The sequence below is a fragment of the Dendrobates tinctorius genome, unplaced genomic scaffold (genome assembly GCF_039654945.1).
Source record: "Dendrobates tinctorius isolate UK_male_01 unplaced genomic scaffold, ASM3965494v1 ptg000233l, whole genome shotgun sequence".
NCBI lineage: Eukaryota > Metazoa > Chordata > Amphibia > Anura > Dendrobatidae > Dendrobates > Dendrobates tinctorius.
Window position 1 is genome coordinate 6,221,261 of NW_027361900.1, and position 24,113 is coordinate 6,245,373.

Sequence of the window (24,113 nt, forward strand, 5' to 3'; positions counted from 1 at the left end):
GGCTGTGGCTGCTTTATCGGTGGTGTAGTCCGGCCGTATTACCATGATCACCATTTTGCCTCTAGATCACAACTTTCTCCTCCACCAAAACTGTGCAAGTGACTTTGGGCATTGAAAGCCCTTTTCTATAGACCTTACAACCTGGAGGATCCTCCTACCCCCTGGGATTAGTGTGAGGGTGATACCTTAAAGAGAGAGCTATATGGTTGCTTGTACCTGACCCAATATAGGCAGTGTGCTCTTAAAGAGTCACACTGAACACAGAGTTAGATGTCTACTCCTTTCTCAGCAAAGGCTTGCACACAACTGAAGTTTATTCTCAAGACAAAGAGACAGGAAATGGGTGTCGCACAATCTTCTGAGGAGCCAGTGTCAGTCTATGATAGGTCCATTTCAGCTTCACTTCCATATATGGTATCCAGTATCTCAGCTTCTGCATTCCAAGGATTCCTTCCAAGGTGTCTGAAGACACAGACGCCATCTTGGTACACCATATCTGAACTGACTTATATAAGGTTTAATAATTGATTTCATTAGCCATTCTCTCCTTCACATTAGAAGATGCTGACCGTTACCTGCCCAGATCTGTAACTATAAAGCCAAATGACAGCGTACGTAGAATGTGCTGACAAGTTACAAAATCAATTAAAGAAAGGTATTATGCTGGGCCTGTAAGAGAAAGCGGAGGGTAATGATGCTGTTGGCTTCCTAGATCCCTGAGATCTTATCGGATGAATCTTCTCTCCTTTCTGTGCTGCTGAATGTCTCATGGTCCCTACAAGACCAGGTCCAGTGTTTCTGGCCAAACTTCCCTTTTATGATCAACAACAGTAAATGTGCAGTGAGGCCAAGTGTGAATTTCTGTCCAATAACAGCAGAGTTTCCCTTTATCCTGACTTTTCAATTTGTATTAAAACCAACTAACTTCAAGGAGGATTGTGATAATCTACAGGACAAACATTCCACCTCTGCCATGATAGATCTCTAAGCTGTGCGTGGCTGATGGCTGTAATATACATTGATTCATTGTATACAAAAACACATGGAGTAAAGACATCCACCAAGGAAAATAATAAAAAATAGTTTTATTCTGAAAAGTTAATAATATAGACAATGAAGTACATAAAGACGGGTCACATAATAAAAGAGCTCCATATGATAAGGAATTCAGGTACAGAAAAAACACACATGTAGCAATACTAACAGCAATGGAATGTGTATAATGGATATGCAGAGATAAGTAAAGTGCCAGTGCTTAAAGGCTTTCTTTCAGATATCCAGAGAATCCCACAAAGTGACCCCTTTGTGAATATCCATATTGAATCAGGAGCCCCATATAATGCTCCATACAGTTCATGATGTCCCCATAAGATGCTCCATACAAAATGCACCCCATATAATGCTGCACAGAGGTTAATAATGGCCCCATAAGATGCTCCATGGAATAATATGCCCCATATGCTGCTCCATAGAGGTTATGGCCCCATAAGACATTCCATAGTTTATGCCCTATAAAATGCTCCATAGAATAGGCCCCATAAGATGCTCCATTGAATATACCCCCATATGCTGCTCCCATAAGATGCTCCATTGAATATGCTTCCATATGCTCCCCCATAAGATGCTCCACTGAATATGCCCCCATATGCTGCCCCTCATAAGATGCTCCACTGAATATGCCCCCATATGCTGCCCCTCATAAGATGCTCCACTGAATATGCCCCCATATGCTGCCCCTCATAAGATGCTCCACTGAATATGCCCCCATATGCTGCCCCCATAAGATGCTCCACTGAATATGCCCCAATATGATGCACCACTGAATATGCCCCCATATGCTGCCCCCATAAGATGCTCCACTGAATATGCCCCCATATGATGCTCCACTGAATATGCCCATATGCTGCCCCATATGATGCTCCACTGAATATGCCCCCATATGCTGCCCCCATAAGATGCTCCACTGAATATGCCCCCATATGCTGCCCCCAAAAGATGTTCCAATGAATATGCCCCCGTATGCTGCCCCCCATAAGATACTCCTCTGAATATGCCCCCATATGCTGCCCCCATAAGATGCTCCACTGAATATGCCCCCATATGATGCTCCACTGAATATGCCCCATATGCTGCCCCATAAGATGCTCCACTGAATATGGCCCCATATGCTGCCTCCATAAGATGCTCCACTGAATATGCCCACATATGATGCTCCACTGAATAAGCCCCGTAAGGTGCTCCACTGAATATGCCCCCATATGCTGCCCCCATAAGATGCTCCATTGAATATGCCCCCATATGCCCCCATATGCTGCCCCCATAAGATGCTCCATTGAATATGCCCCATATGCTGCCCCCATAAGATGCTCCACTGAATATGCCCCCATAAGATGCTTCATTGAATATGCTCCCATATGCTGCCCCCATAAGATGCTCCATAGATTATGCCCCCATATGCTGCCCACAGAAGATGCCCCACAGTTTATGCCCCCATATATTGCTGCTGCCGCTACTGCAGGTATTAAAAAAAATCTGCTCAGTCTCCCCCCCCGGCCCCCATTCTCCCCCTGGCACTCATTAAACCCCCCCCGCTCATTCCCCCGCTCATTCCTCCCCGCTGCTCAGTCTCGCCAGACCCCCATTCTCCCCCCTGGATCATTTATTGCCCCCCCGGCGCTCATCCCCCCCTCCCCCGCTGCTCAGTTTTTTCCCTGGCCGCCATTCTCCCCCCGGATCATTTATTGCCCCCCCACCCCGCTGCTCAGTCTTCCCCCTGGCCCCCATTCTCCCCCTGGACCGCATGCTGAGACAGGAAGAAGACAGACATCCTGGCAGCCGTGCAGGACCATCGGAACAGCCTGAAACAGACACCACTGGAGCCTGGAGGAGGTGAGTATGATGGCAGGGGGATGGCGCAGGGGGGGGAGTAAACAAGGATAAGGGCCGACACCGGACCAAATTTAAACCAAAAAAAAAAAAACACTCGCTCAGGTGCTGCCACACCGCTAAGCCCCGTCCTAGGCACGGGTCCTCCAGTGCCTAATGGCAAATACGGCCCTGCCTGCAGGAGATGTGTTGGCTCGAGCCCTGGTTTCATGGATTCACTCCACGTCATACATTACATTGTTTCTGATCCTAAGGAATTCAGATTACTGCACAATCTCTCCTGAAATGGGGAGCAATAGTATTTCTCTAATCTTTCCTCAGGATCCATAGTAGCTCCAATGGTCCACCATAAATGAGGGCAACTCTGGTTTACTGTTGTGTAATCTGTATTTTTAGTTTTCAGTTAATGAGATTCTCGTGCTCTGGGGCGGGGCTGTGGGCGGGGCTGTGGGCGGGGCTTTATGTGGTGCTCTGATTACATGTTCATCTGTATTGGCTTATGACAGGTCGCTGATCCCTCACTGACCTGCCCCCATTATTACATAATGCATATAATAACATTGATATTATTGGTGATAATGCCTATAATATTGTGGCTATTGTGAGGTTTAGAAAAAAATTACATCCATTAAAATGTCACCAGCGGCCTCTGTCCAGTAACCTCTATGTCTTACTTATAGATGCTACTGTGCAGGCGCCGTCATCGCTGGTGTCATTTTGCTGGATGTAATTTTTTTTCTAAGCCTCACAATAGTCACAATATTATAGACATTGTCAGGAAAAGGGGTTGTATGGCATTTGGCCAGTACACAGCAATCACATGGGCCGGGGGCTTATCTTAGTTATCCCACCACTGCCAACAATGAGTGACAAACAGTTACCAAGGTAACAGAATCGCCTCTTGTTTTTTCTTCTTCCTTGTGCTTTAGCTTACAGCGTTCGTTTACCAATACAATACATTCTACGTATGCTCCATAATTCGTGTTGCTGTATTTATTTCCATATTTACAAATTCTGGATTTCTATCACTAACAATCCTTGTTTAAACCGTGGTTTCCCTTCATCTTGTATTAGCAGTCTCCCCCTTTTGTACATAACCATTTTGTATATATGGTTTTTATGTATTAGTCATAAGTATATATTGTCATATATGTTTTCTTAGATTGTCCTCTCTCTGTTTTTGTAGTACCCCATTACTAAGATCCGGGAGGATAGAAACGTTGGGTATGGGTATCTAGGCTGTATATACTAATTTTTCTGTCCTGGCACTTTTTTTCTGTGGACTGGATGTTTTTGAATAAAATTCACTAATTTTGCATAATATCCAAGAAAAGTGTGCGGTGAATTATATTTCTTGTGCACATTTTGGAAATGACACCCCACTGGGAATTCATCTATGGATATAGCGACCATTTTCACTACAAGGATAATTTCCAGAAACTCGTAGTGGAAGGTTTAGAAAAAATTGCAGAAATGTCATTGTAGTGCCCAATATATTGTGCCCAGCTTGTGTCTCTGGAGACCTCCCCCCACCTACCCCCGGAAATTGTTACGTCAGCTCTACTCAAATGTGTCTGTCACTAAATAATCCAAATGCTTGAATGTCAAAACAGTTCAAAAACGTGGTTCTGTGTGGAAGATTGTAAAGCCGTCATGGAGGCATAAGGCTGGCAGTGATGGGCATTGTGGGTAATAATAGCGGGGATCATGCCTCATTCCTCTCTAGGAACATACACGACATCTTCTCTGGGGGTTCTTTCTTGTTTCAGTTACTGGGATGAGTGCAATAAAATGTCGCTCAGTGAGTCTTCTGACATCTTCACATTCTAAAGGATTGGCGGGGACAAAAATTTCAAAAACAAGATTTTCAGTGACCTTTTCCTGATAATCAAGGAAAGTATCTGCATTTCCGGCTTTTTTGTATAACACAAAAGAATTATATGTGGCCACCTGAAACAAATACATGACTAACTTTTTATACCAGATACTGTATATACTCGTGTATAAGCCGAGATTTTTGGGCTGAAAGTCCCCCTCTCGGCTTATACGCAAATCATATACCGGGGGAGTGGGCGGGGAGGGGGAGCTGGGGTGTCAGAGACCATACTTACCTCTCCTGGCACTTCTCTGCAGCCCCTGCGTCTCCCTCTGCCATCTGCTTCCTGCATTCAGCGGACACGTGGTACCGCTCATTAAATTAATGAATATGCGCATATTTAATGAGCGGTACCATGTGACCATCTGAATGCAGGAAGCAGATGGCAGAGCGAGACGCAGGGGCTGCCGCTGTAGAGAAGACCTTGCCCTAGGAGGGGTGAGTATGATGGGGGCAGAGTGATATTCACCTGTCCCCATTCCAAGCCGTGCACCACTGTGTCTCCGGGTCCTCCTGCTGTGACGGCAGAAGGCGCGATGACATAGTCAGTGCGCTCCCTCTGCTGTCAACGCAGAGATCCAGGGGACACAGCGGGGCACGGCTTGGAAAGGGGACAGGCTAATATCGCCACTGCCAGGGGCTCAGGACACCGGCACCTGGCCCTCAGCGACGGAGAGGTGAGTATGTTTTTTTTTTTTATTGCAGTTGCAGCAACAAATAAGGGCGATTTATGGAGTATCTTATGGGGCAGCATTAGCCCTTGTGGAGCAGCATATGGGGGGTATTTATGGGGCAGCATTAACCCTTGTGGAGCAGCATATGCGGGGTATTTATGGGGCAGCATTAATCCTTGTGGAGCAGCATATGGGGAGTATTTATGGGGCAGCATTAACCCTTGTGGAGCAGCATATGGGGGTATTTATGGGGCAGCATTAACCCTTGTGGAGCAGCATATGGGGGTATTTATGGGGCAGCATTAACCCTTGTGGTGCAGCATATGGGGGGCATTTATGGGGCAGCATTAACCCTTGTGCAGCAGCATATTATGGGGGTATGTATGGAGCATCTTATAGGGCAGCATTAACCCTTGTGCAGCAGCATATGGGGGGGTTTATCTATGGAGTTTCTTCTTGGACCACCATTATCACTCGGCCTTTATATAAGAGTCAATACGTTTTCCCAGTTTTTTGTGGCAAAATTAAGGGGGTCGGCTTATACACAGGTCGGTTTGTACACAAGTATATACAGGTATATGATTTTCTTGATACCTAGTATGGTTGTAGAACCTGATCTGCAAGGTCCACACCCCCATATATTTGTTGTAGTCAATGACAGACACAGGTTTTGGAGTAGTGGATCCCTGTTGGTCTGCAGGGGCCCTTGTGGCATCTGTGTGGATCGAGCTCAGGATAAAAATATCTTTTTTATCCTTATACTTAATGGCAAGCAGCTCTCCATTGTGTAAAGCCCCTGACTGCCCCTTTCGGAACTTTTTGCTGACCAATGATTGTGGAAACCCCTGACGGTTTTTGTGAATGATCCCACAAGCCCCTATGTTATTTCCAACCAGACTTTTAAATAGGGGTATGCTGGTGTAGTAGTTGTCAACATTCAGATTGTAGCCTTTTTGTAAAAATGGAGTTATCAGCTCCCAAACCATTTTTCCCCGATGTCCCCAGATAAGTAGGGCATCCTGGTGGGTTTAGTTGGCTTTCTTTCCCCTCATAAATGTGTAAAGCTGATGTGTATCCGGTTGAACTCTCGCACATTTTATAGAACTTTATTCTGAACCTTGCCCTCTTAGAAGGAATAAATGGCTTGAGGTGCAGTCTTCCTCTGAATTTTACAAGGGACTCATCAATGGAAATGTTTTCTGTTGGGGTGTAAAGCTTTAAGAACTTTTCTGTCAAGTCTTCGATGATGGGTCTGATTTTGAATAGTCTGTCATGTTCTGGGGCATTTCTGGGCAGGCATTGACTAGTGTCGTTAAAATGCCAAAATCTGAAACTGTGGAAAAAAATAAAGCTATGGAGGGGTATAGGGGAATACCCGAGATACAAAGCCATTTGGTTTGACCCCCGGCTGACTGAACTGCTAAGTCTACGGAATTTTGGACAGTGGAGAAGAATAGGTATATGGTATGTGTCGCTGTTGCTAGATCAGGGGTGGGGAACCTCAGGCCCCAGGGCCATTTACGGCCCTCGATGACCTTTTATCAGGCCCCCCGAGCAGATTCTCAGGGACTACATTCTTGGGCAGGGAGCTGTATTTTGATTGCCACAAGCTCATTAATTTTTCTTGCTCTGTGAGCACATACATGCAGTGTTCACTACTGAACATTGAAGGGCATGCAATGAAAGATTAAGCCAGTACCACAGTCAGGATGTACTTTGTGGGCAGAGTTTGTACGGCCCCCGAAGGATGGTATAATTATCCAAATGGCCCTTGGCAGAAAAAAGATTCCCCACCGCTGTGCTAGATGGTGAGACATTTAAAACATTTGAAACACTTAGGGAAGAGTTCCCTTTGGAGCATACTATGTTTTACCAGTATCTGCAGCTGCGACACGCATTCTCTAGACAGTGAAGGTCACCGATAGTGATACAGAATGACAGTATATTGGATACGCTTGGCCCCCAGAGGGGCACTAGGGGTCTTATATCGATAATTCACAGGGGATTGCTGGATATGTTTTTGGATAGACACCCATTGATGGCTAGATCCAAATGGACAAGGGATTTGGGAGACATATCGGATGAGCAGTGGGAGTCGGTTTTACAATATGTCCCTAGAATATCTATGAGTGGATCTGGGAGGGGGTCGCAGTTATACACTATACATGGGGTACACAGGACACCTGTGTGGATGAAAAAGGCTGGACTAAGGGCAGACTCTGGATGTCCGAGATGTACGATGGATGAAGCTGATATCCTTCATATGCTATGGTCTTGTCCATGATTACAGGCATTTTGGTTCGGGGTCCTAAATTTAGTGGAAAGAGTGTCGGAAGCAAATATTACTCGAGATCCATTGACGTGTATTTTAGGATATGTAGAGGAGGTGGCGTTGGATGAATGGGGTAGGCTAGTTATAGCCAGACTGCTTTATGTTGCAAAGAAGACTATCACGTTGCACTGGTTAGATCAGTGTTTCTCAACTCCAGTCCTCAAGACCCTCCAACAGGTCATGTTTTCAGGATTTCCTTAGTATTGCACAGGTGATGCTATTAATGCTTGAGCAGGTGATGAAATTATCACCTGTGCAATACTAAGGAAATCCTGAAAACATGAACTGTTGGTGGGTCTTGAGGACTGGAGTTGAGAAACACTGTGTTAGATGAAAATCCTCCTACTAGGAAGGAATTTGTAAAAAAGAGTTAATTTTGTAATCCTTATGGAGCGAAGCGTCTACTTGAAAAGATGAACCACTACGAGAATATCTGGGGGGGCTGGTTGGACTTTCCCGGATTGGCTTCCGCAGAACTCATCAAAAATAGGATATTAGGGTTATAAAAAAGTGTACAACATTGTAATGCATGGCTAAGGATTGTAGATGCGTGACGGGGGGGTTCTTGTTATGGGAAGGGGGAGGGATGTGTTTGGTGTATTTGCATTTATTAAAAAATGGGGAAAGTATTATAATTTGTACTCTAATGTATACTTATGTATGTAATACTATCCTGTATGCTTTCTTCAATACTTTCTTCGCTGTCAGAACATAAAAGTGCATAAGCCTCCTCCACTATAAAACTGAAGGGCCATTTTATAAGTTTTCATTTTTTTTTCAAAAATACAAAACTGCGACGTGACTGACGTGACCAAATTATTGGGCAGACAATTGAGTAAAACCTAATTCTTTACCCTACCCCTAACTTTAGAAGAAACCCTAACCCTAAGTTTAGCCTAACAGTTACCCTAACTTTAGCCCCAACACTAACCCTAACTATAGCATTAACTGTAACCTGCCTTATCTGTTTTTTTATTTGATATTTGGGAGGCAGAATGAACAAACAGTTGAACACCGCACACTACTGGCTCATCCAACAAAGTTTTCTATTAGACTGTGAACTGTCATTGTCTTGGTAAATAATTAAAGTTTTTTGCATAGCTTGCCATTTTTATGGACAGTTTACTTTTTAGTAACCCCCCATTGTATCCCCCGGGGCTCCTAATGATTTTTGTAATTACCTTGCGTTGCCAATTCTGCCTGTGAGCGGCGTTATGCAGGTAGCTGATTCCGGGTCACGTGACCCCCAGACTGCAGCCGCCGCTAACATCCGCTGATGTCATGTCAATTTCCTGACTCTGGAAATTGATGTGACATCATCAGCAGGCGTGACCCAGCGTCAACACACTGCTGTCACTCATCAAGAGTCACAGCAGTGTGTGGGTGGTGCTGCACCACACGTCACAGCCCCGTCACTCTGCAGCATCTGTCTTCTCACCCATCAAGAGTGACGGGACTGTGCAGGGGGTGGACAGGGCTGTGTAGGGGGTGGACAGGCTGTCTGTCGGCTATGCAGTGGGTGGACAGGCTGCACGGGGCTCTGCGGGCTGCTGTGCGGGGGAGTGGGTGAGCCGTGTCAGGGTCTGCAGGCTGTCTGCTGGCTATGTGGGGGGTGGACGGGCCGTGTTTGGGTCTGCGGGCTGTCTGCCAGCTGTGCGGGGGGTGGGCAGGCCGTGCGGGGTCTACGGGCTGTCTGCCAGCTGTGCGGGGGGTGGACGGGCCATGTGGGGGTCTACGGGCTGTCTGCCAGCTGTGCGGGGGGTGGACGGGCCATGTGGGGGTCTGCGGGCTGTCTGCTGGCTGTGCAGGGGGTGGACCGGCCTTGTGAGGGTCTGCGGGCTTTATGCCGGCTGTGCGGGTGGGTGGGCAGGCTGTGCGGTTTTGCCAGGGCTGTGCGGGGGGGTCTGCGTGCTGTGCGGGTGGTGCCGGGGCTGTGCGGGTGTGTGTGAGTGTGTGTGCATGTGTGTTTATGCAGGCAGGCATTGTCCGATGGGACTACAAGTCCCATCGAGTTATGCCTGCTACACTGTCAGTGAGTGACACATTAGCCAATGATGAGACAGTAGTAGTCCCATCTTCCGGCTAATGTGTTGAATGTAAAAAAAAACACATACAGAACATACAACATATAGAACATACATGTAACATTTAACACATAACAGAGTACAATCACCTAATTACATGAAGCCATCGATCTCCTGTAATAAAAATAAAATAATAAAGCAACCATTTTCTGGATTTTTTTTTCTCAGTTTGTCTCCCATAGTTGAGGTCTACCTATGATGTAAATTACAGACGCCTCTCATCTTTTTAAGTGGTGGAACTTGCACTATTGCTGACTGACTAAATACTTTTTTTCCCCACTGTAGATTGTGTAGAGCTTATAGGCATCTATCAGAAAGGACGATGGTGCTTTAGGCATTGAGGAGAATGATCTCTCTAAGGTAATGAGCTTGTCAGTATATAGGAGAGGGGCAAATGTGCCTCCAGATGCGGTGTCCACCGCATTCCTCACGTTTGGCCTCATTAAAATAAAAACACTCCTACTCCGCTGGCGTGCCGGCTCCACTTCAGTGGTGTTGAGACTCACTGTCCCGGGGCTTATGTGATGTTGTCACATCACACGAGCCCTGCACCCAATCAGCGGCAGCTTCACTGTTCCTTCGGACATATTGAACATGAACAGGAAGCCAGGGCTGCGGCTGCTCTCTGACGGCCTCATGATGCTTGATTTGTCCGAAGGTGGGGACAGTGATGCAAGCGCCGATTGGGCACAGGGCTCACATGACGTAAAAACCTCAAGAGACCCCAGAAAGCAAGTACCGACAACCTTTTTTAACATCAAAAATCCCACACAGGGAAAAGTCATTATTATACCTAGAGTGTGAGAAATGAATTACAGGAAAATAGTATTTTGTTGACCTTCAAAAATAACTCAGACGGGGAGAACCTATATATATATTATTCACAGATTGTACAAAAACATGATGCACACGGCGTGTGTCCAAGATGGAATATTATATGGGAGTTTTATAGAATAAATTCAAGGTGAGAATATTATATGGGAGTTTTATAGGATAAATTCAAGGTGAGAATATTATATGGGAGTTTTATAGAATAAATTCAAGGTGAGAATATTATATGGGAGTTTTATAGAATAAATTCAAGGTGAGAATATTATATGGGAGTTTTATAGGATAAATTCAAGGTGAGAATATTATATGGGAGTTTTATAGAATAAATTCAAGGTGAGAATATTATATGGGAGTTTTATAGGATAAATTCAAGGTGAGAATATTATATGGGAGTTTTATAGGATAACTTCAAGGTGAGAATATTATATGGGAGTTTTATAGGATAAATTCAAGGTGAGAATATTATATGGGAGTTTTATAGGATAAATTCAAGGTGAGAATATTATATGGGAGTTTTATAGGATAAATTCAAGGTGAGAATATTATATGGGAGTTTTATAGGATAAACCAAATACCAACAGAAAATAAACGACCCAAAACAAACATTTATCAGTAAAAATAACTCCTCTTAATTAGGTAAAGTATGAAAGAATTGCTCCATATTCCGATACCCGTCGCATCTTCATTTTTCATGATCTTGGGTTGGGTGAAGGCTTATTTTTTGTGTGCCGAGCTGACGCTTTTAATGATACCGTTTTGGTGCAGATACGATCTTTTGATCGCCTGTTATTGTATTTTAATGCAATCGTGTGGCGACCAAAAAAACTTAATTCTGGCATTTTTTTTTTACGTTTTTTCTCATTACGCCGTTTAGTGATTGGGTTAATTCATTTTTTATGTTGATAGATCGGGTGATTCTGAATGCAGCAATACCAAATATGTATATTTTTTTATTGTTTTATTTTAAATGGGGCAAAAGGGGGAATTTGAACTTTCATATTTTTTTTAACTTTTTTAATATTTTTAAAAACATTTTTTTTTTTACTTTTGGCATTGTGAAGACATACAGCTTTGTTCCTTAATTAACCAGACGACTATTTTTAGCAAACGAAGAATAATAGAATGTTATCTGTATGTTGGCTTTAAATTTAAGTGTTTAATTTCTAGTTGGTCAAGAAAACAGACTTTTGTTTGTGTAAGCCGGTAATATTGACTTTTATTGTGCGCTTATCCTTGATCACTAGTGATGTTTGCTGATATGCTAATTATGCATTGTGTTATGGAGCCAGTTTGTTGACTTCTAAAGCAGAGAGGGAAAAACTATGTAAATAGTTTAAATAATCGAGGGACACGGGTCTATCATTCTATAGGAAATAACCTAGGGATTTTCAGCCTCGGTTGGAAAGAATACAGATCTGCTCCATTGACCATTGCTGAACCATGGATATGTGTAGAGAAGCCAGGTTGTGATCCTCGGATCAACTGTCCTTGCACCTTGTATGGACTCAATGGACTGTCATCTTCCTACACTTGTTGTTACCCCATCTCTGTGTGCGTGCCACAGGTGGAGTAGTTGACAGCTGACATGTGCCTGAAAAGATGTGGGCTCAGCGACGGAGCCCACATCAAAGGAAGGGAGTCCGACATTGGCGTACATTTATGCCCAATATCGGAAAGGGATTAAAGGGGATTGTTTTTACAGAGACAGAAGTGGTAATCAATCATGTATACATACAGATAGTTGCAAAAATACACAGCTTCTAATGGTAAATAGTATAGAGTTACCACAAGAAAATATAATTTGTGTAAACCATGTGTAGATATAAAAATGCAGGCAAATGTCAAATGTTGTAACTCCACAAATAATTAAGAGTGGTGTAAGGTATGAAAGTGTGGTGTACTTAATTATTTGTACCAACTGTCCAACTGGGGGGTCTGTATGTGGAAGAGACAGGGCAAAAACTTAGAACAAGGATGAATTCTGACAACTACACAATAAGAGAAAAAAGAATAGATCTACCTGTGGCAAAACATTTTTGCAGCCCTGATCACAGCACCATGGACATGAAATTACTTGTATTAAAAAGGTAACTTCAAATCTCAGAGAAACAGAAGGATCTGGGAGTATAAACTCATGACAGCTTTTGACACTCTCAATGCAGGAATGAATGTGTCACATGGATTTATGTCTTTTTATATAAATTAAGGAATTTTCTTCTCAGACCTTGTTGGGTATCACAACACAGAACCAGACCCCTACCAGGGGACAATAAAACTTTCACACTCCTAATCTATGAACTGTTCCAAAATTTGTGGCCACCACTGTTTATCCCTCTCCCATAATGATAGTTCTACTTCACGTCATTTGTCTTACCTATTGCATTATGTCTGTGCTATGTGATTCTTCAGATTTTGTATTATTCTATGCCTGAAGAGACCTGAGTTGTCTGGAAAGCTTGCAATGTGTTACCATCTTTTCAGTTAGCCATTAACCCCTTTACCCCCAAGGGTGGTTTGCACGTTAATGCCCGGGCCAATTTTTACAATTCTGACCACTGTCCCTTTATGAGATAATAATTCTGGAACGCTTCCATGGATCCCGGTGATTCTGACATTGTTTTCTCATGACATATTTTACTTCATGTTAGTGGTAAAATTTCTTTGACATGACTTGCGTTTATTTGTGAAAAAAATGGAAATTTGGTGGAAAATTTAGCAATTTTCCAATTTTGAATTTTCATGCCCATTAATCACACAGATATGTCACACAAAAGACTTAATTACATTTCCCACATGTCTACTTTACATCATCACAATTTTGGAACCATAAGGTTTAGGAAGTTATAAGGGTTAGAAGTTGACCAGCGATTTCTCATTTCTACAACACCATTTTTTTTTAGGGACCACATCACATTTGAAGTCACTTTGAGGGGTCTATATGATAGAAAATACCCAAAAGTGATACCATTTTGAAAACTGCACCCCTCAGGGTGCTCAAAACCACATGTCAGAAGTTTACTAACCCTTCTGGTGCTTCACAGGAATTTTTGGAATGTTTTTTCCCCAAGGGTAACAGGAAAATTTGGACTGCAAAAGTTATTGTGCAATTTGTCCTGAGTACACTGATACCTGATATGTGGGGGTAAACAACTGTTTGGGCGCTTGGTAGAGCTCGGAAGGGAAGGAGTGCCATTTGACTTTTTCAACACAAAATTGGCTGGAATTGAGATTGGACGCTATGTTGTGTTTGGATAGCCCCTGATGTGCCTAGACAGTGGAAATCCCTACAAGTGACCCCTTTTTGGAAAATACACCCCCAAGGAACTTATCTAAATGTGTGATATGAACTTTGAACGCCCAGGTGTTTCACTATAGCGTCTGGGCGTGAAAATATAAAAATAATTTTTTCTAAAAACATGATTTTTAGTCCCCAATATTTTATTTTCGCAAGGGCAACAGTAGAAATTGGACCCCAAAAGTTGTCCAATTTCTCCTGAGTACACTGATACACCATATGTGGCAGAAAAGTACTGTATGGGTGCACATTGGGGCTCAGAAGGGAAGTAGTGATGTTTTAGAATGCAGACTTTGATGGAATGGTCTGCCCGTGTCATGTCGCGTTTGGAGAGCCCCTGATGTGCCTAAACAGTGGAAACCCCCCACAAGTGACCCCATTTGGGAAACTAGACCCCCCCAGGGAACTTATCTAGATGTGTGGTGAGCACTTTGAACCTCAAATGCTTCACAGAAGTTTATAACGTAGAGCCATAAAAGTAAAAAATATTTTTTTCCACAAAAATGATCTTTTCTAAGCCAATTTTTTATTTTCTCAAGGGTAACAGAAGAAATTGGACCCCAAGAGTTATTGTGCAAATTGTCCTGAGTATGCTGATATCCCATATGTGGGGGTAAACCACTGTTTAGGTGCATGGCAGAGCTCAGAAGGGAAGGAGCGCTAGATTTTACTGTTATGGTTTGAAGGTGCCATGACACACTGGGATAGCCCATGAGGTGCCAGAACAGCAGAACCCCCTATAAGTGACCCCATTTTATGAATTACACCTCTCAATGAATTCATCTAGGGTTTGCAGTGATCATATAGACATCATGGGTGTGTCACAGAATTTTATACCATTGGGCAGCCATGCGGAGAGACGCGGGAGGAACGGAGCGCTATTTGCCTATTCAAGTGAATGGGTCTGTGCACATGTCAGTGTGTTTCCACGGACCGTGTGTCCATGAGCAAAACACGCTGACGTCGATTTTGAATGTCAGCGTGGGCCAGCATACGTGCACACATAAAACACATGGATGTCATTCATGTGACACGCATTGGCACCGGGGAAGAAGCGTTACAGTAAGCGCTGTTCCCCAGCGCCAGGTGCTGAACACGACTCTCATCATTCTCCCCTGCTTGTGCCGATCGCCAGCACAGTACCAGTACCCGAAATATCAGGACATGTGAATGAGGTGTTATAGCGGGTTTTTACGTTTGGCAGCTGTCACACACTAAAAGATGCTTTTCATTGTAAAAATAGTTTTTGCATCACCACATTTTGAGAGCTATAATTTTTTGACATTTTTTGATCACTTTTTATTCTGATTTTTGGATGCAGAATGAACAAAAACCATCAATTCATGAATTTCTTTTGGGGGGGGGGCGTTTATACCGTTCCAGGTGTGGTAAAATTGATAAAGCAGTTTTATTCTTCGGGTCAGTACGATTACAGCAATACCTCATTTATATCATTTTTTATGTTTATACAATAAAAACTATTTTATATAAAAAATAATTATTTTTTCATCGCTTTTTTCTGAGAGCTATAACTTTTTTATTTTTCCGCTGATGACACTGTATGGGGGCTTTTTTTTGTGGGACAAGATGACGTTTTCAGCGGTACCATGTTTATTTATTGATCACGTGTTTTTCCACTTTTTGCATGGCGGTATGAAGACAAAGCGTTTTTTGCCTTTGCTTTTATGGTGTTCACTAAAGGGGTTACCTAGTGGAACAGTTTTATAGGTTGGGTCGTTATGGACGTGGCAATACATTATATGTGTACTTTTACTGTTTAGATTTTTTTTAATTCAAATATTTAATGTTAGAATAAATATTGACTTTTTTATTATTATTATTTTTTTTTTTTTTTTCTTTTCTATTTTTACAATTAGTTACATTTTTTTTTATTTCATTCTATCTTTTACACTTTGTCCCACTATGGGACAGTCATTTTTTGCAGGCTGATCGCTTCTATGGCAGGCAGATGAAGCAGCATCCCCATGCTATAGAACAGGGGTGGGGAATCTTCTTTCTTCCAAAGGCCATTTGGATATTTATACCATCCTTCGGGGGCCGTACAAACTCCACCCACAAAGTACATCCTGACTCTGGCACTGGTTTCATGACTTAATCTTTCATTGTATGCCCTTCAATGTTCAGTAGTGAACACTGTGTGTGTGTGCTAACAGAGCAAGAAGAAATTAATGAGCTTCTGGCAATCACAATACAGCTCCCTGCCCAAGAATGCAGTCCCTGAGAATCTGCTCAAGGGCCTGATAAAAGGTCATCGAGGGCCATAAATGGCCCTGGGGCCTGAGGTTCCCCACCCCTGCTATAGAAGCTGTCAGCACTGCACTCAGTGCCCTGACACTGAGTGACTTCCTGACTTGCACTGCGCATGACAAGGAAGTTTCTTCGCTCTGGTGGTGACAACATCAGGTTACCATGGCAGTGATCGCGACCTCGCATCACGTTGTGGGGTCTCTGATCCAAAGGCAGAGGGACTGTCAGCCCTCTGCCTGCTCCTGGAATGCTGTGATCGTGTTCGATTGCAGTATTTTGGGGGATAAAATGCCGGGATCGGTCTGTGACTGCTCCTGGCACTTAGTGCTGGGTGTCAGCTGTGAGAATCAGCTGACACCTGGCCGCGATCGGCCGCACACCACCCGTGTGCACCACCGATCGCCGAGACATACTATTCCATCAATGGTCAAATTGGCCCAGGGCACATGGACGGAATAGTACGCCTGATGTAAGAAAGGGGTTAAACACAATACCACCCCTCTTATTTATTGTATTACGCTGCATTTGAAACTAAATAATTACGGCATGATGAAAATCAGCTTAAAGTTTCATGGAGCAATGTCTACCTTTCCATCTTACCCCCCCCTTAGTTCATATGATCCCTATTTTTTGTGCTTCAGTTTTCCTTGGTTTTTCCTTTTCTCTAGGAGCCAAGTCATATGTGATGCCCCTATCACCGACTCTATTGTCTCTGCGCTGACTGTAGGACTTGTAGCTGTTTAACATTTAATAAAAATTCATTGGTTAAAAAAAAGCTGTCCGGTTGGGTTATGAAACGAGCCGTGTCCTCCTGATTCTCCCCTTCTGAATTCAGATCTGACAATGACAATTTTACTTGTCCCTTGTTTCTATGATATCTAAAAGTTTTCCTTTTACCGCTACATGTTATTGATACATAAAAGTTTCAGTACTCGGAAACATTAATTTTGCAAATATAAAGATGCGTGATATTTTGTTAGGCCAATAGTCTGATACTTCGAGGAAGCTTAGCAGCAATTCCAATATCTAAAACATATCTAAACACTATTACGAATTATAAACAGTTACAAAAATTGCATTATAAAATTTGGTCCACTGTTGTGAACTCATTTTCTGGTTTACCTCTGGCTTCTGGTGAGGGTGGTGGAGCTGGCTGTGTTGACAGAGGAGTCATGAGTTCTCCATCTGGGCTCCCTCTAGTGGTGACAGTAGGTAATGAAGCTGATCTAAATTGCAGAGTCCTGCCACCTGAGGAGGAGGACTGTGAGTGGACATCAGGAGTCTCTAACTGGATTTAAGACAGCCGACTCCCTAATTTTGTGCTGGTGATTTTCCTGCCCTGAGGTTCTGGATTCCAGTTCTGTTCCTGCCTTCTCAAGCTAAGTGTGCTCTGCTATTTTTTCACATGAGATTTGGTCTGGTTTACTCAGTTTTTGTGGTCAGCCAGCCCCTGCTGGGGCTGTGCTGAATTTCCATTCTTATGTCTCTATTTATGCCAGTTTGTTTTTTGTCCCAGATCAGATTGGTCTCTTTTTGCTCTGTCTTCAGAATATACCAGAGTGCTGATAAAGGGAATTGAAGTCTAGCGACTTCAGGGTTTTTGTTATCAGAAAGTGTTGGACATTTTTTGGCAGGGTTTTGTGCGTGATTGCAGACAGCATCTTTCCTTTCCTGTCCTTTCTAGTTAGTGTGGGCCCCATCGTTTGCTCAGCCTATTTTTCTATCTGAGTTTGTGTTTTCATCTTGTCTCACCGACAATACATGTTTGGGGGCTGTCTATTGCTTTGGGGTCTGCTCTGGGGCAGTTTAGATTTCCCTTTTATTGCTTTAGGCTTATTTAGTTCTCCGGCTGTGACAAGGCGCCTAGGATCATCGTAGGTACGCTCCACGGCTACTGCTAGTTGTGTGGATAGGATCAGGGGTCTGCAATCCGCTTAGTTACCAACCTCTCTAGTTTTCTGTGGCTTAGCTTGTTTTTGTTTTTCCTCCTCGGTGACTCATTCATAACAGTCCTCATTCAGTGACAACTCTTTTTGCTTGTCTCTTGTACTCCTGCACCGGGTCATCTCTTACAATGGCCCAACGTTATCTACAAGCATTGATGGATTCCATTGTCCTTGATCTCTTGTTTCCATAGGTGCAATATCTTGGTGAAATCTCTCACCGTGCTCATCGCTCAATACTTCGCAGTTTGGTTGAAAAATGTCTTGATGCGAATGTAAGAAATGAATCTTTAAGGACATGTACAGCCAAGATCCTGACACAGTGCGGAAAATAAGTATTTGATACGCTGCCGATTTTGCAAGTTTTCCCTCCTACAAAGAATGGAGAAGTCTGTAATATTTATCACAGGTACACTTCAACGGTGAGAGAAAATCTAAAAATAAAAAAAACAGAAAATCACATTGTATGATTTTAAAATAATGAAATTGCATGTTATTGCATGAAATAAGTATATGATCACCGACCAACCACCAAGAATTCAGACTCTCATAGACCTTTTAGTTTTTCTTTAAAAAGCCCTTCTACTCTGCTTTCACCTGTATTAATTGCAACCGGTTTGAACTTGTTACCTGTATAAAAGTGTCATGTCTGCCATGTCTGTTTTGTCTCAAGAACTCCTGGAGTGATGTGCATGTGCATATCTTGTCGGCATGTTCGCTAGAGCAGTGTGCACACTCACCTCATGTCTGAGCTGCAGGATGCCTGCGTTTCTGCTCTGCCTTCTGTGATCTTCTCGTCTTGTCTAGAGTCCCTGATCATGTGTCCCTGCCTGGATCCTGCACTGTCTGGTTCTGCAATCATCTCGTCATGTCTGGAACGCTGATCATGTGACGTTTCCTAAAGATCCTGCACTGTCTGGTTCGGTAATCATCTCGTCATGTCTGGAACTCTGATCATGTGACCTGTCTAGGTTTCAGCACTGATTCTGCAGTCATCTCGTCATGTCTGGATCTCCGATCATGTGACTACGCTCTGTTATCCTGTGGATCTGAACCCGGAAGTGCTCCCCTGGTCCTGACCTGGAAGAGGAGGTGCTATGCCCTATATCAGGCCGCCCCTTCCTATGCTCTGGGCCTGAGTATTGTGTGGTGTCCCTGCATGGCTGCTTGGTCTGTGGGGCGCTCCCTCTATTCTATGCCCTTGCACTCTGCTCTGTCGTGCATCTCTGCACACGCTCCGTGCTCGTATTCCGTCTCTTGTCTAGTGTTTGTCTCTCGTGCCATGTTCTGTCCCTGCTCTGCTTTGCCTTGTAGTCCTTGTTTGCTCTGCTTCTGTTCCGTGTTTCTGTCCTCGTGTCATGTCTCGCTCTGCTTTGTGGCTTCAGGTACCCTGCCTCAGTCTCTGTCCCTGGCGTGCCTCTCTGCACGCGCAGGACTCTGCCTCACCTGTCCCTGGCGTGCCTCTCTGCACGCGTAGGACTCTGCCTCGCCTGTCCCTGGCGTGCCTCTCTGCACGCGCAGGACTCTGCCTCGCCTGTGTACCTTGTCTAGTCCCAAGGCCCTGCCTTGGCCCGGCTCTGGGCTTCGGCCTACGCTCCGCTGCTAGACTGTCCCTGTCCCTGGCATGCTCTTTGCATGCGCAGGTCTCTGCCTTGTTCTTTGTATTGTCCCTGATGTTTTGTGCGCCCTTGCACTTTTCGCACTAGGCTTTGCCGTACTGTCTGTACGTGTCTCTGTCCTGTGTCTTTGCCTAGCCCTGCCTTGTGGCTCTGTGCCTCCTTGCACGTGACTGGTCATCTGTGCCTGCCTGGTGTGCCTCAGCCGTGCCGCCTCTAGCCTTGCTCTCCTGTGTGCCTCAGCCGTGCCCCGTCCAGTGCTATAGTGATCTTGCTGCGTGGCCCCGCGGCGGTGCCGCCTCTAGTCGTGCCCGCCTGCAACTGCCATCGTCAGTACCACCTGCCGGCGCTCCCAGCCGTGGTCTCCGTGCTCCCTTGCACTCACGCTGGTTCTCGCACTGTGTCTTTTCGTGCTACTCTTGCACAACACTTTGTTAACTTTGCTCTGCTCTGATTCCTGTCTTGCCTGGTCCTTGAACCCTGTTCCTGGCGTGCCTCTCTGCACGCGCAGGACTCTGCCTCGCCTGACCCTGGCGTGCCCTTTGCACGCTCAGGACTCTGTCTCGTACCTTGTGCCTTGGCGTGTCTCTACACACGCACTCTGTCTCGTACCTTGTGCCTTGGCGTGTCTCTACACATGCACTCTGTCTCTTGCCTTGGCGTGTCTCCACACACGCACCCTGTCTTGTTTTGTGAACCCTGGCGTGTCCCCTACTCACGCACCTAGCCTTGAACCCTGGCGTGTCCCCTACACACGCACCTTGCTTTGCACCTAGCCTTGAACCCTGGCGTGTCCCCTACACACGCACCTTGCCTTGCACCTAGCCTCAGACCTCGGCGTGTTCTGTAACACGCACCATGCCTGGATACCTGTCGTGCCTCCTTGCCTGAAACCTGGTTTGCCTGCCGGATGTCCGGAACCTGCCGATCGCTGCCAGAGATCATGAGCTGGATGACTGCGGCCTGATGTCCGGAGCTGATGTCCGCAGCCTGATGCCTTGATGATGTCGATCGTTGCCAGCAGTCCGGAGTCCGATGCCATCGTGCCGTTACCTGTACCTAGGCGTGCCACCTGGCACATACCATGCTATGGACCTTGGCGTCCCCACGCACGCACCTTGCACGTTTTGCTTGTTTACACTGTATGTGATCCTGAGTTATCCTAATGAAGTTACCTTGCACCTACGTCTTGTCTCGTCTTGCTTCCTGCTCGTCCTTGTCATCAGACACTCGTCTAGTGTCCCCTGAGCCGGCCGTCTGGTCCCAGCAGTCGTGGTGGCTCACCCCCTTGGTCTTGCCCCTGACACTCCCTGTATAGGAGGTGGATTCTCACAAGGTAAGCTCGCCCTCGGTGGGTGGGTGCCATGACCCAGAGGGTCCACTCAAAAAATGGGCTCAGCAGGAGCTGAGTCCGTCACAAAAAGACACCTTTCCAGATAATCAGTCACACGCCAACCTCTCCACCATGGCCAAGACCAAAGAGCTGTCTAAGGACACCAGGGACAAAATTGTAGACCTGCACAAGGCTGGGGTGGGCTGCAGCACAAAAGGCAAGCAGCTTGATGAGAAAGCAACAATTGTTGACAAAATTATTAGAAAATGGAAGAAACACAAGTTAACTGTCAGTCTTCTTCGGTCTGGGGCTACATGCAAGATCTCGTCTCGTGGGGTAAGGAAAATTCTGAGAAAGGTCAGAAATCAACCCAGAACTACATGGTAAGACTTGGTCAATGACCTGAAGAGAGCTGGGATCACAGGACCGGGCCTGCTCAGGAAGTGTGCATAGCTAATCAGCTACCTAGTGTTCACTGGTGGATACAGACTGACCTGCAGGTAGCCGCCAGGTACCACTCCTGGGCAGAACCCAGTATTGCAGCTGCAGACCCCAGAGGTCAGGTTCACTGACACTCAATAGGGATACGTCTCTGTTCAGACTAGTAAGTTCTGGTACCTCTACAGAATGGTTACTGACACTGATTAGGGCAAGGTTAAGACACTCTGGTCTATGATACTGGAACAGGGTTTGGTCGAACACAGAGCAGATGACAATGTTCAGGCACTGGCCACTCATGGACAAGCTTCAAGCACTGGCCGCTCCGGGAATGAGATTCAGGCCCTGGCCTTTCTGGATCCAGGGGACTACGGATACAGGACGTGCTACACCAGAATGAGTTTCAGACACTGGCTGCTCTGGGACCAGGGGATGACGGATTCAGGACTGGCCACACTGGGGCAAGAAATACAGGTTTAGGACACTAGCCAAACCAGGACCAGGGGACCTCATAACGCATCAGTAGTACACCTTACTGACTAATGATTCTACACGTTGCATGGCGAATCCCTAAGGGAGAGGGAGTCTTTTATATAGGATGACTCCCAGTAATTAGCTGGAAGCCATCTTCCAGGTGTAGTAATTATACTAAACATCTCTGAGCAACAAGCTAAGAGTATTTAGTATATACTTGCTCTGCCCCTTTAAGAATGGGTGAATGCGCGCATGTGTGTACTAGGTGCATCGCTTGGAGCTGCGGGGCTCACACAACCAGGAAGCAGGAGAACGCTGAGGATTGTGCCGAGGGTCTGAGGCAGTAAGCTGGCGTCCCACCATGCAGGGGTGCCGGTAATAGAGCTACAAGCACATTATGCCATCATGGATTAATATCTTCCAGGGCCGCAAGGTCCTGCTACTCACACCAGCATATGTCAAGGCCCATTAGAAGTTTGCCAATAGCCATCTGGATGTTAGGAATCTGGTTTCTACCATGCCTATGCAGGAATCCAGATTCTCACATTTATCTCCAGAGGCTAAGTCCTTTGTGCCATCTTCTGAGCATGCTCACGAGACGAGCTCCCACTGGAGTTCAGGAGTCAGGTGCTCAGGTCCTGCTCCGGATCCTTTTGGCTCCTTTTGGAGACCTGGAGATTTCTGGCAGGTCCCGTATGCTATAAAAAGTGCGCATGGCCGTTCCGCCATGCGCTAGTATTTTCATACGGCTGCAGTATGTATGGTGATGGATGCTTGGACTGGTGACTGACTTATTAAGAACCCCTTCCCTCTGATAATACGTCTGTGTGAGTGTTTGGGCATCAGCCAGTATTAGCGCCAGCGCGCTCAAGCTTCATCTTTGCCAGCAGCTAGCGTTTCCTGCATCGCGCTTGCAGCATAGCGGTGCTTTCTCTGTGGCTCAGTTCACGCCGCGCTGCGGTTGCAGCCTGTCGGGCGTTGGCAGTTGCGATGTTCCACATCCTATTTTTACGGTAGGTCTAGAAGGAGTAGTCCTGGTGCTTAAGGCTACTCCTGTGACCTTTAATACCGTATCTGCATCGCTGGAAGTCTGTGACCCTGTACAGACTCAGCGTTATTTATGCTTTTGTTTGCAGCTCTGTGCATATAACAGTCTGCTTCAGTGCACTGGGTGCAGCTAGAACCCTGTGCACATTACTGCCTTAGGGCTCTGCCTCTTTTAGCAGCGGTTATTCCATCCACCCCACAGTGGACCCCGAGTGGCGAAGGCACTTTATTTATTTTTTATTTAGTGTCTTCCTTCACTCATAACACTGGATGATCCCGAGGAGGCAAGGGAGAATGTCACTTGGTCAGATAACACCAACATAGAACTTTTTGCTATCATCACCACCTGCCATGTTTGGAGGAAGAAGAAGGATGAGTGCAAATCCAAGAACACCGTCCCAACCATGAAGCACGGTGGGGGGGAAACATCATACTTTAGGGGTGTATTTCTGCAAAACAGACAAGATGACTTCACCGTATTTAAGGGAGGATGGATGGGTCAAGGATCGCAAGATTTTAGCCAAAACCTCCTTCCCTCAGTTGGAACATAGAAAATGGGTCGTGACCTCTGTAATTACAAACAAAGGTGTCTGCACCAAATATTAAAAGTTATCCACTACCCTAATTCGTTTAATTTTGCATTCATTAATCTTACCATTATGTGCCAGTAATGGATCCATACTCTTATTATAGTAATATATACCTTTATAAGGCAGATAGCATCACTTGGTGTCTGCCAGATGCAGCTCTGATGTTTATCAATCACTTCTTGTCCCCCGGCGTACTGCGCTCTAATACTACAAGCTCCACTATGCGTTGCAGTGGCCTGTGAGCCAGCACTTAGCACGCCTTCTCCATTTTTCACACAAACTCCTCCCTGCCTCCTCACCATCACTATAAATATACACACACACTGTATATATGTATACATAGACATATGCATACACATTTCCTATTCTTTGGCATGTTTGTCACACATGTATCAGATCACCAAACAAATGTAAATATTAGCCAAA